At 38.6% G+C, this 20,473-nt stretch overlaps 1 protein-coding gene across 7 annotated transcripts in view; it reads left to right on the forward strand.

Moving 5' to 3' along the window:
- NLGN1 (neuroligin 1) overlaps window positions 1-20,473 on the forward strand; it is a 320,967-nt gene that overhangs the window by 148,853 nt on the left and 151,641 nt on the right. The window lies entirely within an intron of this gene.

Below are 20,473 nucleotides of genomic sequence, written 5' to 3' on the forward strand. Positions count from 1 at the left end.
TGGGTTTCTATAATTTGGGCTCATACTAGCTAGGAAAACAGTTTCCCAGGTAGAAAAAGGAGACTAGGAGTGCCTGGTGTATGGGAAAGGCTTATTAAACAACAAAGAATGCTCATGGGAGATCTTTTATAAATGGTGAGCTGTGAAAAAGTTTCAGCTATAGCTGATGTCATCTTAGATGACATCAGTCATTCACAAGAGGAAGATCACTAAGAGACCAGGTTTCATTAGCTATTATACTCACAAAATTATTGACATAGAATATTATTATCCCTCCCTGTTGTCCTTCAGTCCCCTCTAAAGAGTTATTTCAACATTACTTTTCCAATGATATTCTTCCCACTATGTTTCAGTGGTGTCAGCCAGGTTATGTTTGTGTTCATAAAGAGGCAATTCCAACGGTGCTTCTCTATTTCTCAGGCACCTCACAGGGATGTCTTCTTCCGTTCTAGTGTCCTGAATATATTCTGTTCTCAAGATCTCACTTTGACCTAATTTAATGCTCCTTTTGCTCTCCCCCTGTCGCCCCGCCTTTTTTATTTTTTTAGAGAAGTTTCTGGCTCCAGCGAGTCCACTAGCTTTCCATTGGGTACCTGTCCTTGCAGGTCCCACTGACTACTGTGTTGCTGCTATCTGGGAGTCCAGATATTTTTAGGGTGTGCTGGTACTGTGCATGTGTTCTATATACTTCCAGTCTTCCATAGTGAGGACGTGAAAGGTTTATTCAACCCAGCTCCTTCCAGCACCCATAGTAATAAGTAAAATATTTTTACTTTGCTGGCTGTTTTTACTTTTACTGGTAAGGGTCTTATTTAAGTTGAAATTAGGAGGTGTTGGGAGGTTTAGGGGTCCTTTTTGGAAAGCATCACATAAATCCCTTTTGAGTTAAATTCAGTGAAGAGTCATGCTGGGCTAGCACAGAAACCAGGACAAGTGTAACTGTGTTAGTACAGCTCTGCCTGGGTTAAGTAGCTTTACTGAACAGCAGGACATAGGAGGCTGATCAGACGACTGTGCTAATTCAGTTAAATCCTTTTCCATTTTGGAAATGTCACATTTAGAGCTAGTATACTTCTGTGTAGTGCTGTATTTTGTCATGCAAACATACCTTGATAAATCTTTCAATTCTAAGGTCAGTGACCCATTCACAGATGAAGTCACATTTTTTTCCCAGCTAAAACATTCAGATAGCACTGTACAGAATAAAATACACAGTGATGAACCCAGACCCTAATGGCTCTACTTTTTGCTGATGCCTATTATATATGTCTATGTGTGAAGGTAAGTGTAATGCAATGACAGGCTTTTAGAGACTTCTAATCTCCATTTTTCTTACCCCAGAAATATATAAATAGGAACCTGACTTCATTTTCTGAATCCAAAAAGCACATATCTTTATCCTATGCTTTTAAGCATCCTTTCATTTTTGCTCATTTGCAGTTTGTTAAACTTTTTTTGAGAGTTGTATGCATACATCTCAGAGCAGAATGGTGGCTTTTATTTTTGCCTAGACTATTTTCTCCTCCATATTCCCGAACAACTGCTCACGTAGCAGGAGTGCAGAGATATCTACAGAGATCTAGATAATCTATGGTTACAAGAGCTATTAAAAATGTTTCTCAGTTTTTTCTTTTCCTATATTGCTTCCTGTACAATCCTTTTTGTATACTTGGGAAAGTGCTGAAGCCCTTGTGTTTTACCCTTAATATAGAGATCTTCCAATGAACAGGGTGTTCATTTTGAGGGAGAAATGGTTCTTATTGCAGCTTCTGGTCAAATCCCAAGTTCAGGTGTATGATCATGGCAAGGATTTGTGTTGCGTCTCTGCATGTGTGTGTTTAATGTTACAGCACCTGCAAATCAGATGCTTTCAATTTTCACTTTCTGAAGCCCACATAAGCAAAGGGATTTATTTTTCTTTATTGCTTAATTAAGTAGGATTCAAAGGGCAAATCTATTAAAAGAAATGGCAGTAGCTTTATGACTTTCCCAGAAAAGAAGAAAGAGTTGTTTCCCCTCCTCCCACTCCAGTGATTTCACCTGGGAAGCTGACAGGTCGTTTGTACAGATATACTTTCTGCTTCCCCTGACTGAAGGAGTTAATGGTGTCAGAAAAATTGTAGGATGTACCCCACTCATCCTGAGACCTGCAGAAGCCCTTGATTCCTTCAAAAGATTCTCCATTAAATAAACAAACAAACAAATGCCTTTGGTTAAGAAGATTGCTATTCCTGTATTTTGGCTTCATGTCGTGGACAGGAGCCTAGAGTACATTTCCAGCAGAAGAAAGGCCTGTCTTTAGTTTTTCTGAGATGCCCCCAGCAAAGGTACCTACCTTGCAGAAATAATTTCCTTTTGTTGTGTTTTCCCTGTCTTTACTGGTGCTCAGGGCTAAAGCCATGGGCCATCCTTTAGGTTTTCAGTTTTTTACTTTTTGAATACCTCCTACAACTTGTTTCTTCTGTTGTTTCCTGTTGAGCCTTTGATGACTTATGCGTTGACATTGTAACTGAGAAGTTTCAGGGACTCTAAAGTGGTGGCCACTTTTTCCTGCGGGGTGGTTTACAAAATTGCCAATTAAAAACAACCTCAATCAAAACTGTTTGATTTCAGAGTTCAGTTTCAAAAAAAAATAGCATGATTATAAAGGTGAAGTGGAAAAAAAAAATATAGCGGCTTTCTCCACTGCAAACTATGACCTTGTAATATGTCACCCTAAACTGACCATGCAATGAATTATTCATCTTGTATTGTAAGCACTATAATCTTACCAGCACTGAAGTTTCAATTCCAGCCTGGCTTTGTACTTTGCTGGGGTCTCTGAAAAGCCTCAGCACTGTCATTCTTGCGTACCTGTTCTGCTATGCTTTCTTACTGTGTGCCTACAAATCTATACAATTGTGACACTATGAATATAGTTTGAATTGCTTTTACCAGAGCTGAATCCCAAGAATTTTCCTTGAGCAGAGGCCATATTTGCCCTCGGTGCTGTTTCTAGCCATTTTACAGAAATATGAATACACTGCAAAAATCAGAGCTGGTCTTAATTTGGAAAACAACTTGCTATATAAGTTCAGTATAGTAGAGCACTTAAACGCAGCCCCAAACTGAATGTTTCATGAGCCCCTGGCCTCCTTACTGACACTGAAAGTGTGTTTTGCAATAAAGTTCTGCACCTCGTTACATGCCAGGTATATCAAAAGCAGTCTTACTGCTCGCTATTTTATAGCAATCACTTTTTAAAACTGGTAAATCTTCATGCAGAAAGAGGAAAAAATAGTCAACATTCCAGTAATTGTTGTTTCTTACTGCAGAAGGGGATTTACAAATAGTGCAACGATGTTGAAGGTAAAATTACTACTAGATCAATTCTAGTAAGCTCTTGCCTAAAATCTATCAACTAGAAGGCCACAATAATGCTTTATGAATGTAATGTAGCTTCAGCTGTAAAAATCTGTTGCCGGAATCAGCGACAGAGATGGAGGGATTCATCGAAGAGATGTACTAAAAATGCAATCCAGCCTACCACTATTATTCTTAAAGAGGCAGACGTAATCCAATACTGATGTCCAGACAATTACACCTAACGAAACTAGTTTATATTTGAAGCAGTTTATTAATTAAGTGAGAAATAACTTAGGGAGAAAAACTGAAGATGCTTTATACAGGAAATTAAAGTAGCAACACAAACAAGTTATGAATACTCATTTAATTTCCAGTTAATGAAATTTAATTTGAAAGATAGAATGAGCTTCCTATCCACGATCCTTATACCCTGGTATGTTTGGAAACAATTCATTTTAATTAGTGGTGAAAAGTATTTAAAATTTTCCAGTGTCCAAAAAAAAAAAAATTAGGACCCTCTTCAGAAAACAACAAGGATTGTGTTATTTGTTTTACAAGACTATGCTGAATATTTTAGTAGTATTAATGAGAAAACATACATAAATCATATATATCTAGCTTTTTAACATCCTCCTAATATCTATAGCAGTTGTAAAACTACTCCCATCATTGTTGCATCATGCAATTAGAAAGTGTTGTATTTAAGTCTTCCTTTTCACCAACTTTTGCAATCCTCTTCTAGTTTTCCTATAACTTTCTGATACAGGGAAGTTCCTAGGCCTAATACAATAATCTAACCAAATCCTCTAGGGAGAAGTGATATTAACTAACTGGTTGCTTCTCCCCATTACACAATTAAATCTGTGACTGAAAGGAGACACTTTTTTTAAAGCCCATGCCCATTGTCAGACAGTAGAGGCCATGGAAGAATAGTTCAGGCTGTACTTTCAACTCCCTGGAGCTGGGACTTACCTTCATTTCTATTTTAGCCTTCACTGGCACAGAGATCAAACATCCCAAAAATCACTTCCAAGCTTGAGTCTTCCATATGGCACAACATGGCGTTACCAGCCGTGCCAGCAGAGCTCCAGTGAGTCCTGACACCCAACATCCCCATTAAGTGTCACAATACAAGCAGCAATTTTAGCTTGTTTCATAACAGACTTCATGGAAGCAAGTCTTTGCTTCAAAGGATCTTTTAATAAATGTGAAGTAAAGCACAGTAGAAAAAGCTAAACAGAAGTATAGTTACTTTTTTACAGATGATTAAATTGGAGAATTGTTGGCTTGAAGATTTTAATAACTGAAGACAGTCTCTCCAGAGAGCCCGTGGAGTTGTGCACGCAGCATACATGCACATGCATGTACCAGCACTGGTTATGTGCACACTTGTCTGATATAAATGCCTTATTTTTTTAAAAAAAAACATAATTGAAACAAAAAAATATAATTTTCGTTTATAGCTCATTGACGTGAACTGCATCACAGAACCCTTCAGATGAGGTGGGGTTTTATTACATGGCAGAGGGAAGTGGCAAATAAACTGTGAAAGTAAAAACTTTCTTTGACAAATCAAGCACAATTTTATTCTGAAGTTAAAATTCTTGCTATCTCCTCCCAACTAAGACTTACTTATTCTTCTGTATAGAGAAGTCTACTGTGCACAGTAGTTCCCCTCTTACAATCTGCATTTGCAATTAACTGCAGAATTGACATAATGTGGTAGCAAGAATAATTTTTTTTTATTAAAGTACTTTTTGGTAGTGATTTTTTATATGCACACACGCATTCCTAAGAGATAGCTCTGCTCTTCTTTCCATGAGAGAATTCCTCAATTACTTTATGCAGCTGAATACCAGATGCATAGCAACAATAGATCAAGAAAAAGCATTAAAGATCTCCTCTATAAGTGACTTTCTAATGGGGGGTACTGGAGAGATTAGAGAACATGGCAGCAATAAGAGTGCACAATTTGCAGGCCAGTACATCAGCAAGTAGATCTCTGGCTGAGTGCAATATGGCAAGATGTTTCAACCTGTCTTAGCAGCCATCTTTCCTTGCTGACCTCACACTGTGTATACATAATACATGCAGCAACATACATTTCTACTACAATAGACAATCTGGGGGGAGATTTGTTGGCTTTCTCCTTCATTAGAGAGAGCTGAGGAATTCCAGGGCAAACCAGCAACACAAATAAGAAAGGCAGAAGGAAGTTTGTAGTAACGGGATGGTGATTACTGAAAGGTCTTAGCGTGGGAAAACCTGGTTTTATTTTCTCAGTATAATGCTCATTTCAATAGCTCATTTGCTGATGACATGATAAAATGGTACTTTTTTTTTTTGGCCACAGTTCATCTAAACAGCTCAATATTGACTATGCTCCATAACATCCCTGTGGAAGTTACTGATATAATGTGCATATGCTTACAGTGAAGCACCACAGGTCAAAGCTAAATGTTTAAAAATGCAAACTACACTTATGAGGACATCAGAAAGATTTAAATGAACTCTATATAGTTCTTCATCATAGAATCAAGTTGCAGTGTTAGAGACCAAAAAGCATCCTGGATCCTGGAAAAGGGGTGATTGGGCACTACAGCTGTAGCAGGTATGTGGTTAGGAGGGAGAAGTAAAAGGGGAGGGCGAAGGTCAATTAAGACGACTGCTTCTAGCCCTGTCCTTAGAAGGGCTTTTGCTGTGGTTGAAAGCTACCTGAAAATTATCTGTTAGATGTATCTCCCAAGAAAAGGTAAATCTGGTGCAGGAGTGTTGTGTGGGACACGGCTCTTTTGCTGTTTCTTTGTAAGCCTGGTTTATGTGGTGTTAAACAGTTAAAAGATTTTTTTTTTTAGGTAAGCTTAAGTTGGGACCTGTAGTAGTTTAGTCTTTAGATGAAAATTAGTAGCATTGTTTGCCCTTAGACTACAATATAGAATGGCAGATCTTTTCTGCTTGAATATTTTATAGTTTGGATTCTACTAAATATCTTATAGGGAATAAGTGGTGAAATTGGGGAGGATCACATGATTTATGGAATGACTATAACTTCCAGAAATGGAAGAAAACCCACTGAACTGCATGCAGGTAGCACAGTTTACCAATATGAAATGCTGATAGAAATGCCTGTGCTTAAGTCAGTTTACATCCTCATCAGTTACAATCCTCATCCTCACTATTCCTGATGAGTTAAATCAGAGGTGCTCTGATATCAGATTGTGGTCTGGGAAGGGTTATAGTGAGTCATGGTTCTGCCACTGCTGGTTATGTACCAGTAGATTTTGTTTTTTCTTGGTTAATGATAGACTTTAGAGCTAGTCCTCTGCTTTCTTAATTTCTGCCAAGACCATTATAATTGGAGGTTTGTTGTTGTCCTGCCTGGCATAAAATCTAAACATTTAAAAGATACTTTATAATGTTTCATCTCTTTGTTTGAATTCTTTATGTGTTCTGTGCCACTAGATAATATTTTTCACATCTGTATTTCAGCAGTGTTAAAAGATCAGGCTGTTATGGTACTTGAGAGAAACAAACACCATTCAATTGTTTTGCCCTTTCTTACCCTAAAATTAGCAGTATTGACTTGAACAAGAGGAGTGTGTTGCTTTTTAAAAAAACTCTTATTTTAAAGAAGTGTTCAAAGGCTGACCTTTTGTGAATGTCTACACTTAAAATCACTTTTCAATTGTAAAGCATGTGTCTGATGGAGTTATAATGTAAATATTTACATAACAATGCTATTAACAATGACATCAAAACACCAATGATAACAGACATGGAGAAATGCTGTCCTGGTGCCTCACTGGTTAAAACTATTTCTTCAGTATGCCAGTGTCCCAGCACAGAACCTTGCCTAGTAAGTGTTACGATAGTACCACTAGCTAAAGGATTTCCACTGAACATAAGCTATGGTTGTGCCTTTTTTTGCCCCAGCGGTGCTCCTCTAACTTATAGGTTTTGGGGAAGGAGAGAAAATATCTCTCAACATAGGATTTATCAGTGGAAGTATTCTATAAGAAAAAATGTAATTGTTGGGGAAACTTACTGTCTTTAAGCGTATGTAAAGTCCAGGGCTACTGTAGGAACTTGCTGTATCGGTTTGCAGTGGCAACATGTAGATATGAAGTGCTTGCACAGACTTTGGAGTAAGAAAGACCAAAGGAAGAAAAATAACATATAGACAGACTTTTCCTGGGACAATCATGCTAGCTGTCAATTAGATAAATTGTTTCTACGGTATGTTTTTACTGTATGTTTTTAACTTTAGCACCTGTTTTCTACTTACATATCTTCGGGCTATCCAGAAATTTTCCTCTGTTGCCTTGAGGTTTTTACTCCATATAACTCTTATCGCTCTCACTGGTGTTTACGTGATTTGTTTCCTTTGCTTAGGAAAGGAATCAGACAACGTTGCTTAAAAGAGAAAATGTGTTATCACATTGTAATACACTAGTAAATGTAAAAGGTATATCTCAGCACTAGTATGGATGGAGAAGGCAGGATATGCAATAAATATTTTACAGCAGGGAAGTTGTGTTTACTGACCTGTATAAGCTTCAGGGATTTCATTCTACAAACGTAGTAATAGATTTGTTTTGTGGTGCACACACCACTCAAACTTGTAATCAATATAAGCAGAGTGGTGTGGCACTCTTACATGTATTGGATTGAGTCATTCCAGGCAATCAGATTTATGTTCATAAAAGTTCTTGTTTTGTAGTATAACATCTGAAGCTAATGTAAAATAAAAAGGACTGTACAGTCCTCTGAAATTGAGTGATCCCTCACGTTTCAACCAGCTACATGTTATGTTTTCAGTAAGAGCTCTTATTCCAAGTACTTGAATTGGAAACTCAAGAGTCCCAAGGCACTGAGCAGTGCAAGAACCACCAGTGGATTTGCATATCCATCTCCATTAGTGGAGTCCTATTCCCACTAAACAGATTGGTCAAAGAGCAAGTAATCTTTGATAACTGGCTGCATGATTCTCATTTATGCCATTAAATGTCCACAGTAGCCCACACCTGTAGTCTCGCTCCTTAGAATATACAGTTCCAAACAGAAATGTGAGCTAAGGGGTTTACACACTTGCAGTAAAGCAGAGTAGGATTTGAGCTGTAATCTCTGGGTGAATTAACTCACTGTTTCAGCGAAGCTGGTGGAGCTATTTTTGCCTGTCTGAGGGTGAGAAGCCCTGCCTCATCATCATCTTCTCTTGTGGGAAAGGGTACGGAACTGAGCTTGCTGCTGCGGAGGGTCCAAGGGAAGCTGCTTTTGCAAAGTGATTTCTGCAGCCTCACAGAAATCTTTGCCACGATCACCTCAACCCTAATTTGGCAAAAGCAAAGATGATTTTTCCAGGGCTACGCATTGCTTTATTGATTATTTTTCATCCATGCTAGGAAGCCACCAACTTAACTAGAGATCATCATGATGTCTGGCAGAGGTGCTTCAAATGTATCTATAACCATGCCAGTCTCACCCACAAATTATACTACCATGTCATACTGAGATTTGGGTTTTCTTTCTAGGACGACTAGATCCTGTAGTTACCAGCTCTGGCAAAGATAAAATTGAGTGGATTAGATTTGTCCTTTTTTTGTTTTGTTTTGTTTATTTTCCTTCTCTTTTGTTGTACTGTACTGGATAGCATTTGTGGAATAGGCACATCCGAGGAGGGTGAGATTGATGACTATAAAGCACTAAGATGTTGGCTAGAAGATTTATAGGACAGCTTGTCAATTATATGAAGCTAAACAACATAACCCACTGAGTGGAGCTGAAAGCAAGACAGTTCTTGGCACAAAAAGGAAATGGTGTGAAAAAAAATCTTGTGTCTTGCTCTCCCAGGATTCAAAATGGTCTTTACATCTGTTGCCTGCAGAAGTTCTGTTATGTGTCGCTGGCCTTCACAGCCAAGAAGACGCTCTGCATCTGCTCCGAAAGGCTAGATCCCTTCTGAAAACATTAACCCAGCTTTGACAGATGCAGCTCAGCCAGAAGAATACCAGCTTTCAGCTTCTATGCAATTTACAAATAATGTATAGATGTATGTCCCATAGATATTCATTCTATGGATATCCATTCGACACCTTAGTAGGATGTACATCTCTTGTCCCAACAGGGTACATACGTAACAATGGATGGTGGCATCCAGTGTGCTGGAGATTCCAGAAGTGTTTTTTAGTTTGAGCTTTCTTTTTTTCCTCCTCTGACTAGCCTCCTTCACTCATATTAGCTGAAACGTATTTTTATGACACCTGCTCTGAGACAAACGACTCTTGTCCACTAAAATTCATTTACAGTCTTCATCAGTGCAGTCTAAAATGTGTATTTCCTAAAAGGGGCTGAGACTCAAATGAGGAAGTACTGCAAGCCTTAGGATTCCCAAAGAAATCTCTTAAGTATTAATTAAGATCTCTCTTTAAAATGATCTGGTGTGAAGAAAGACTGTATTTGCTCCTGGATGCAACAGCAGTAGTGGCAAGTTTAACTCCACATGAGGGAAAAAACATTTTTTTTCACTCAAAGTAGAATTCTTTTGCTTTTATGGCTAATACTGCATTCGCATGCCTTCAGCTCACCAATCCAAATGACCACATACCTACTTGTATATGAAAAGCATGCATACAGAGAAGCTTCTCTATCATTGCAAATTGCTCCCACCAGTATATACTGGATTTGGACTTAAAACTGGTGAACCATTTACTTTAGAAAAGATGAAACCACTGGGTTCAGAGAACCTACTGTCTTCCTCAGAGCTTGCATAACTTAGCTGATAAGGAGAACTTGGTTTTTGTCACAGAATTGTATGTCTGCAAGAGGGTAGCTGGTCTGACAAATTTTGCCACTGCCTCCATGAAAGCCATAACAATTCCCAGGTGCACTTCAGGACTTGGAGGTAGGCTATAATGAATGCTCCAAAGGACGAATGAGTTGGTGTATAAATTACTTGGTACACTGCAGGATCAAATGAAATGAGTGTTAGTTAACATGCAAGTAACAATATGAGTGCAATAATTAGATTAGTTTCTTTTATATTGCAAACAGTAGTCTTCTAGGAAGCTTGCAACTGCAACAGCAAGGTTATCTCGCGCTGTCTCTGGATTAATGTACAGTTGTTTACCTAAAAAAACTTCAGATACAAAGAAAAATGAAAAAGGCTTCACTTACAAAAACAGAAGCCCAACTTAAGAGCAAATTCCTTGCCTTTTATGAAAGTTATCTTAACACAGCAGAAAGGCATTAGTCTACAAGAAATAATTGTTTGGGCCATTACAACCAGCAGTACTCTCTCCTACCCCCTCCCCATCTTTAAATTAGCAGTTTATCTCTGTTATCAGCCAATATAGAAGTGACTAGACCTAAACCAAATCCCCATTAACCTCTCCTGTAACATGTCCTCCAAGGAAGGCCCACGCCTCCTCAGACTGCATGTAAACCTGCATACACCCCTCCCAGCACTTGGGCACCCCCTAATTCAGCAGCTGGAGGCATTTATCTCCCACCAGTGCTCGGGAAGGAGAGGCTGTGGGGAGGCAGGGATGCCCCGAGGGCCCATCGGGAGGGCTGAGCCCGGGTGACGGTGCAGCCAGGGGAGGCTGTTGGGTGCCCGGCGCTGAGGGCCTCAGGTGAGGCGGGAGCGGGCGGTGGTCATGGCCGGCGCCGAAGGCCTCCCCGGACCTGCAGAGAGCCCCTTCGCTGCCTTTGGGATGCTGAGATCTCTCATCTATTCGCACTGCCGCCTTGTGTTCCTCAGCTCGGTAAGTACGTGTGTCAGCTACGCTGATCAGAGCCCATACACTGTAAATATTTGGTACTTAAACCACGCTTTTTTTTTTAAATCATTATTCATCCAGGACTGAAAACTTTTTCTTTCTAAGACAGTGTCACAACAGTGTTAATCTTCTGGGGACTTTTTAAATTTAAACTGCCAAATATAAAAAATCAATGAGGTGTGAGGAGATGCAGGCATTTGCATCTGTCTATCAGCAACTTACATATGGGAAAAGAAAATAATCAATGTGAATAGCATCTGATTGTGTCTTTATTTTGATTCCTATCTTGGTTCTGAGAGGCACTTAGTGTATAGAAAAAGAGAGCACTTAATATCTGGCAAGAACTGCTCGTGTGTCGCAGTCTCTCAGAGTGTTAATTTCAAGGACAAAAATCAAAAAGAAACGCTGCTACTAATGTTCCTTTTAAAGTCCCAGCAGAAAGCAGATGTGGTGGGGTAGGCAGGCATCCACAGCCAGGTTCAAGGCCTGAGACGCAGGCGCTGGCAGCGCGCGTCGTACCTGGCAGTGGAGCTGTTTGCTTGCTCTGCTTTGTGTGTCTCAGCTGAGTTGGGTTTGGTTTGGTTTGCTGCTGTCAACAGATGTTAAACCCACATCAGCATACAGATTTCATTGGTCTGAACTGTAAAAGGTCTTTGACTATTTCTTCTCTGTTTCTACTCAAAAGGTAAAAAATCCTGTAGGCCTAAAACTTTCTTTTTAGCAATATTATTTTCCTTTGAATATTTATGGTTAAGGTGCAGTAAAGAGCGTTCCAGTTTTTCATTCTTCCCCTTTGGAGTTTTGTAATACTCCTGAACAATGTTGGAGCTACTGTTTTGGGGTTTAACTCTGCGTTAATACATGAAGCACATTATTCATCTTTATATTGCACGAAAACCCTCAATTTTAATTAACTTATTTAAGGACTTCATTCTGTACCCATTGACATTAATTAAAAGTTCCATTAGCTTTAGCTACCAGCCAGTGCATTTGCTTGGGGCTAGGTTCACCCAGGGGAGAGTTACAGAATTAGCCACTGACACATCTTAAGCCAAGAAGGTGAGTCTGAACTTCCACCTTACTTAGAAACACAGCTGCTTGATTCAGGACTGCCGGGAGGACTCTACCTGTGCAGCATCTGAAGCCTGATCTGCTGAGAAGCATCTTTTAAGGGGCTAGTGGTGGCCAGAGAGGCTGCCTGGGAGGTTCAGGACTGTGGTTTATCAGTCTCTACAGTCTGCGGGGCTCAGTTTGAGGGCTGAATGTACCCCAGCTTTTTCCCCCTCTCTCAGTTACCATCTGATGTTGTAATGCTCTGCATGGTCTGCTGAGTTGTTGTGGCTTGAGTGTGAGAGACTCAGGGGCTGTGTGCAGGTAGGAAATATCTTACATGAGTCCAGCAGAAGGTAAGGAAGAGGAGCCTGGTTTAATAGTTGAGGCCTTTACCTGGGAAAGACTAGACTGAGTTTTAGTCTGAGTTTACTGTTGTTATTGTAGGTTAAAAAGTCATTGGACAAAATTTAAAAAATAATCCTGGCAACAAAGACCAGAGCTTGTGGCTTGCTTGTTGAGGTGGAAGGGTTTTGCACAGAAGAACCAGAGTTATTGCATCCAGAGTGAAGTAGCCAGTGTTTTTTCTTTGTTCAGTTTTTGGTGTTATTTGTTCAGTTAAGTCTTTCTTGGTCTGACTCCAAATCAAAGTACATTGCTTCTTGGATGATGCACCTTGCCTAAACGTTTAGAAAGGTACAGCCTTCAAAGACCAGTGGCATGGGCACATTGCTTTTCATGGAAATCTGTGGTTACTTTTTCAGTATCCCTTCCTTTAATAGTAGCAGATGGAATTTTTGCCTTGCCATGCTAAGAAACTGACAACCTCTTGTGTACATGTTTGTGTATACTTGTGTGTGTGTGTAAATAAGTCAATTTCGAGAAATGAACAAAGCAATCTGTCTTCTTTCGGTGTTTACTAAAGGCAGTGGACATTTCACATGTACTCTTAAGTTTGCTATAGAACAAAATAGCAAAAATAAGGTAGTACTTATCCTAGGCAGCAGCAATAATTGTTTTATCTCTTTGTCCAGATATTTTCTGCCGCATAGCACGCTCAGATACAGCTCATAATTTTTATTCTTTTAAAATTATTTTTATTGCATAACTATGTCAATCCACATTTTTAAGCAGGCTGGTAACTAACTTGAACTGAGATCATAGAGAGGCAACAGCAGTTGCTTAAGTGCATGTAGATTACAAATATTTTTTTGAAATGTATTTAGAAAGTGATACCAATTTTGGAAAATACTGAGAACTTCGTCTACTGCATATGGCTGATGACACAGTTAGCTTTTTTTAAAAGTTGAAGTTATTCTGTGGTTATTGTTTATTTCCTTTATTCATTAACAGATTAGCTGTTTTTTACAGCAACGCCAGATGATTTGAGCAAGAGGGCAGTATAAAGTCTAAGCCTGTACTATTTTTGTCCAATACTCATTAATCAAATGCATTTGGAAACAAATAGTGGCCTTGATTCACTTACCCAGTATTATGCTGATGTAATTCCATCAAATTCTGAGGAGATTTCTCTCATTTACACCAGCCTGAGTAAAGAGGAAAAATCAGGTCTTGCATCTCTCTAGCAAAATGCAATTTGTTTGCCAGGAAGGCTGGATAAAATGTAGATATCACACAGGCAATATGCCTCTAGCTGCTGTGCTTACCACAGACAGCTCAAAGAGAATTATTTAATCCTTGTTTGCATAATAACTTCTGATAAATAATTCAAGAACGTATGGCCTAAAGTTTTTTTTTAAGGCAGTGCCTGAGGGAGAAACACGATTCTGTTCCAGTTTTAACAAGGAACCAGGAAACCCCAGCAGAGTTGTTAGAGCTGTATTCGAGCTCTTCGGACATGTTTTGGTGTAAAACTACACTGAAATGCACAAGAGGACTTCAAGATATTTCATGGGGAGTTGTCGCAAGAGGAAATACACCTCTGTGCAATGCAAATATTGTGTGTTTGTAGTGTGAGAGGAAACTAGCAGGCTGGAAGACAGCTCTTTACTAACAGGACTTAATAGTGTAATCCATTAAATCAAATGTCTAGAGAGTGGTGTTCTGAAAAGTTTGTGTGTGGTTTTTTTTTTTTTTTTTGCCTTATTGCAACAAGATGCTCGATACAGGCTTGCTGACGCTAAGTGCTTAAAATTGGCTTCTCTCTTTTTCCCTGCTCTCTGGTTATCTTTAACATGTTAAAGCGATCCTGATTAAGGAACGAAAATGGTATCATTATCTTTGGCTACTTTTTTCCTTCATATTTTGTATTTCTGGGAAACTTGAATTTATCTCTGTCAGATGGCTTCTGATACCCTTATTGCATCTGTTTACTGCAGTGGGGTTTGCTTTGAGTCAATAAGTAGCTGAATGTGAATAAGGACGCTAAATCTGGTCCTTACATCATAGATCTGAAAGGGGGAAAAAAAGCAATTGCTATTCCTGCCAACCTGGGGGATATCATTGCAATTTGAAAGCTTTTTGTTCCCAGTCTATCATGGTTTCTGACATCCATGCCTACAGTACCATATACAAACTTTGTATTTACTAATTATGATAGCAATCAACAGCTGCCTGTTTGGATTTAGAGCAAAATCCTGTGTGTTCTCATCCAATTCTCTGACCTGAATTTTGTTTGGTTTGTGTTGTAGGAGAGTTTTATATGACCATACTCTTTCATCAGCCCAGTTTTTGCTTCTCTGTATGAAATACATAAAAACCAGTAAAGGTGACATTGACTTTCCTAACAGAAGGATACATAAAAGCTAACCTGGAACAATTTACCTGATGTTTTCAGCTTCTTAGCGAGTGCAACAACATGGTCATTTCCAGACTGTTGTACTCTGTAGGCAATTCTGATTTATATGTCAGTTACGTCAAAATAGATATTTGTAAAGATGGATGTTAAACTTCATAACGAGCGAAATATTATTTTCATGCTGGTGGTACACACCTTTTATAGAAATTATGGCTGGATGTATTTTTGCTTGACTTTCTATCTAATTCTAATATTATGCAGGAAAAGTGAGTTACCACTGAAGTTTTATTGGCTAGGTAGGAAGAGTGAGACTCCCAGGAATGTACCGTTTGTTCTTATCTGATGCAAAAAAATGCCCTGGATTTTTTGAGAGCTTTTAATCTTTTTTAGGGTGCCTGATTTTCATGAACCTTTGAATGGAAGTAAGCAATTTGGCAAGAAATTAGTTGTTCTTGAAGAAGGTTTGTAAATGAAAAAAGTGCAAATCTGGCAGAAGCACAAAGTGAAATGTGAGTGTAGTAACTGTTCAAACATTTTGCCAGGCTCTCCCAGGCAGGCTGTTAAAATGCAAGTGTGGATGACAGCTGTGTATCTCCAGGTGAGGATGATTTTGTTTGAAAATCTGTTTTTGTTCTGTGTAGGGAATTTGGCTGCTTGGATTTCAACAAGGAGTAACAGTACATGTACCATGCTTTATGTTCAGTTTTTCCCTGTGTGTTTATCTGCCGAATTCCCTTTGAGACCCTTTTGTTACAATGTTCCCTGGAAAATGCTTTAGTATCTCATGCTATGCTGCTTTCAAACCTGAGGTGCAACAATGCTGTTTTAATCTCTCCATCTGTTGATGGCAGAAGATCAATGCTGTAAAATTGTATATTAATATAAACCTCTGGTGTGTTTTGTTTGGCATTTTTATTATTTCTTTCTGGTTACATAGAGGAAGTCTGTCATAGGACGCAGTTATACCTGTAAGCAATTTTACAGTCTTATTCTTTTGGGTCCTTTCTGCAGCATTATGTAGTCTTGAGCAGTAAGATATTATACCTGTACCTGATTTTAAGTATTAGAGAAGTACCATTGAGTTCAGGAACTAGAAGTCTCCTAGCACCTTTCTAAATTAGAGTATACGTGAGGAAGGCACAATTGCTGCTTAGCTCTTATTTTTATGTACAGAAAGCATGTTTTATTCTGGAGAAAATCCGACCTTGATAACTTGGAAACTAGACTGTATCTCAAAGAGCTTGTACTTTAAGAACCAACACTGGGCTTTATGTGTAGAGTTATACTGGTAGCAATGACATTGATAGCACACTTTGTTCACAGTATCAAGACCTAATTTTGTGAGGGGTAACCCAATAACAGGAAGGCACAGAGGAAGCAGTTATAATGTGGCAACAGTATCTGTTCAGACATGAAGCTGTAGAGATAGTTTAAGGGGAAATACAATTTTTTTTTTTTTTTTTTTAATGTAGACCTTGATGTCAAAGCATAGTCCTCGCTTTAGCGGTATCAATGACCTCCAATTCCATTGTCCATTACACAGCTTTTGAGCTTATTGGAGGTCACACGTTGGTTATTGTTTTGATAGCTCATGACTTTCATCTCCTGATTCTCATGCGTGTTCATTTTACTTTGAATTAGTCGTAGGCTAAGAATGGACATATAGCCAATTACTCTCTGGCTCAAGTGAGATGCTGTAGCTCACATCTGAGTTTTTGATGTTTAAGTCATCATCCAAGGGACAAAGCAATGTTCACGCACAAAAAAGTGTATCTTGCATTAGGAAGGAAGAGTACATTTTAATAGAAATTCCAAGAACAATTAGGGGTAGTCTGCTTTAACTGTACAATTACAATTGTAATATTAAAATTTATAATTTTTCCATAAGTAACTACAGTTCACTGGTATTGTGAAGCCCTGTTCTGATACACACTGTCAGGGGAATAATGTGGTCTGCAGGCTCCAACTGCTGAACTTGGACAACAGATTTCTCTTTAGTCTTAGCTTAAAAAAAAAAATATAAAGCCTTCCCCATATGATAAAAAATACTGAACTAGCAAGAGTTAAGCTATTCTGAACTGTGAGCTTACAAATTGACAGGTGATTGCAATTTGAAAGTCAGATTGTATCGTATTGCTTGCATCAGAAATATTTCTAGAATTAACAAATGACAATGCCCAGTTGTTTTTTTTTCATATGCACATTCTTTACTCTTACTTCTGTGAACGTTCTGCCCAGCAGGTTATACAATGGAAGTGCTGCCTCTCTCGTACTGAAACCCCAGGAGTGTAATGTGTATCTTGCCCTTCAGAAAAGGTGTTTTTATATATATGTATATGGCTTAAGACAGCTAAGCTTGTTTAAATAAATAAAGGCATATTTTTAACATCTTCCATAGAAATCCCGTATTACAGGCAGCTGCAACCTCTTCATAGCCTATAGGGATGATTTTACTCAGAGGAAACATTACTAAGCAAAGAGTACAAAGTATATATGTCTGAAGCTCTGTTTGACACCATGGAAGTTTTGATATGTTTTTCACATCTCTTGCTACTCTAAAGAAAAAGACAAACTGATTCTTTTTTTACTTTTTTTTTTTTTTTCTCCTCACTTCCTGGGCTGCTTTACTTGAATTGATCTTGTTCATCTCGGACTGTAGCTGGTTGCAGAGAAGAGCTTGTTGCTTATTCACTGGTTAGTTACATAGCTGTGTGTGAAATGTTTGGGTCACTTATGTATTTTAGAATAAATGAACTCTATATTCTCTGAACATAGATAGTTGTGTGTATAATTTTGAATAAAACTAGATCTGCTTACCCTCGCTCTTGAAAGTGCCATGTTGAAGTTAATAGAGAGAGGGATGGATGCAGATGTTTTTAGTTTTCTGTGATTGTTGCAATGAAGTATCTTCTTTAAGTGATCATTGCCACCTGGTAGAAAGGTTTGGCATTTCTGGACTTGGCAAAAAATTGACAAGATGACCTTACAGTGCTGCTCCCATGCACCACCGTTGTTGGGATCAACGGCCTCCAGTCAGTGACTACAGAAGGAGAAACCTCAGAGTTAACAGTGCTGTTTACCAGGTTGTGTATGGTTGTAATGAAGATCCTGTCTTGTGATCGCTTATGCAAGTGAGTAATTTTATTCATGCTAGTGATCTCAGTGACTTCAAGGGAGACTACTCACAGTGGTTTGCCGACTTGAGGCTGCCATGTGTAAATTGTGGCTGCTGGAAGTTTTATAATTATGTATTTTTTAATTAAATATGGCATATAAAAATATAATTCTATTTCTCCAGAACCAAAGAATAATATGATACATGAAGTTACTCAGATGAAGGTGCTAGGGTTGCAGGAAGAACTGTCATCTTATTTTCTAAGTGATATCAATTTGTATGGCTAACGTTTTAGTAATAAAAAGCAAATGCAAATCTGTAGCCTGCTGTGAAGGGAAGTCTACAGTTTCAGTGAACACTGCAGGACCTACTCATAAATATTCATTAAACAGTGCCTTACTGAAAATGAAATTTAAGTACTTAAGGTAATGGAATAAAAGTAGTTGAGAAGCTCTTTCAGACGTGTTTGAAAACAGGATAGGGAAGAGATGGGTTAAGCAGGATAAAGTTTATGACTTCTTTTTGATCTTAAAAGATAGAATAAAAGCACTACAGGGTTAATGGTACTGAAATGCCTCGTCCCACAGCTAGGGAAGCCACATTAGCTTTTGAAGGAAAACCAGTAGAATTTCTGCCTCCCTGGGCACATGTGTTCAGTTATATCCTTCCATGGCATTCCATTGTTAATGCAATAACCTGAAAAAAGCTAAAAAGGACAGTGTTTTTAACACAATGTGACATTGAGCTTTCCCATAGCTGCCTCTCCTAAATTGCAGCCAGTGTCTCTGGAGAAGCAGACAGAATAGGTGTCAGAGCAGCGTGTCAAGTAAATCAAGACACGGACACGTGGAAAAGCCAGGACTGATTTGGATTGAGATGGTCTTCTGCTGCCAAATCAACATTATGGGTGTTCTCATCCCACTTGTGAAAGGATAGTGTGAGGGAGCTGAATCTTGAAGAAAGTATTTTTAGACAAAGGTGTCTCCTTGGTTAAACTGAGTGATTTTAGCCTGCTTGACTCAAATGAGAAACTGTCTATTGAAAAAACAGGTGGAGTCACTGTTTCCCCTAACATCCTGTAGAGTTAGCATTGCTGTAGTGTGTTGCATTAAATCCTTTCCTGATGCCTTCATGGATTTTTTAGCCTGTGTTCAGATAAAGGTTGCACGTAGTGTATCAAGCTATATCTGGAAATAGTAAAGAAAATGCTCATCTTCCATATAGTTAAATTAATAACATACAGGATTTAGTGTATATTAAACCATTGCTGCCTTTTTTTTTTGACACAAACTGTAAGTAAATAATATATATTTGCGTACCATATAATTCCGTAGTTATTTAAGAAGCTGCCTTGGCTAAAAACTTTAAGTACATCTAATTAAATGTTGTAAGGCCAAGTGATTTTATTCTTGGGTTAAAAAAAAGACTTTAGAGGATTCATTACAGACAATATGTCAGTAAAACATCTGTTACTGAAGTTACTCTGTTATTTTAAAAATAATTGCTAGAGAAGGAGGAATACAAAGGCTTTTTTAAAAAACCAAACAACCAAACAACAACAACAAAAAAAAACAAACAAAAAGGGAAGGGAAAAAACCCCCCAAACTTGATATTGGTAATATCAATTGGTAATACCATGGTATTGGTAATGAAAGTGCAATCACAAAGATCCTGTCGTGATGGTAGGCCTTGACTTCTTTCAAACGCCATGGAAGTTGGGAGAGTCTCCACCAAACTCAAAAGACACACAGTAATGTCACCGTGAAGAGAATCAAGCTCAGTTTCTACTTAAAACTCACTGTTTTGCTGCCTGAGCTGCAGCAAGGGGAGAGCATGAGATCTGCAAACTGGGGGCAGTTACAGCAAATCCCTGATGGCAGCTTTTGCTATTTTTGCTCTTGCTGTTGCCACTGCCCAGGCAGAGGCCTCATGCGTGCAGTAGCTCTTGCGAGAAGCATGGAAGGGGTAGGAGGAAGAGCTGAGGCAGCAAAAAGTAGCTCTTGGTAGGGATTATCAAAATATCTTTTTTGAGATCTGATGGCAGCCGGCTCTGAAGTGTGATACACCATCTTAGTGCATTGGTGTGTTATCTTTCGCATTCCAGAACAGTATCTAAATATTAGACTGAACTTTAGTTTATATAAACTTTCTCTGAGTTTTTTCTGCTATTTCAAGCTCTTAGTATTCTGTGAAAGCTAACATTGCCGAATACACACTCTGCAAAACTTTCCAAAACAAGCTTCTGCACCTTTAAAAGTTATGCAAAATATGCCAAAATCTCTTTCTCTCGCTGTATGTCTCCCTCAAAAAAAAACCAAAGGGGGGCGTGGGGGAACCCGTGAGAATACATACACTGCGACATACCTAGAATTACAGATGCAGTCTTTTGAATACTTAATTATTAGTCTATCTTAAAATTACTGCCAG

The sequence above is a fragment of the Nyctibius grandis genome, chromosome 8 (genome assembly GCF_013368605.1).
Source record: "Nyctibius grandis isolate bNycGra1 chromosome 8, bNycGra1.pri, whole genome shotgun sequence".
Taxonomy (NCBI): domain Eukaryota; kingdom Metazoa; phylum Chordata; class Aves; order Nyctibiiformes; family Nyctibiidae; genus Nyctibius; species Nyctibius grandis.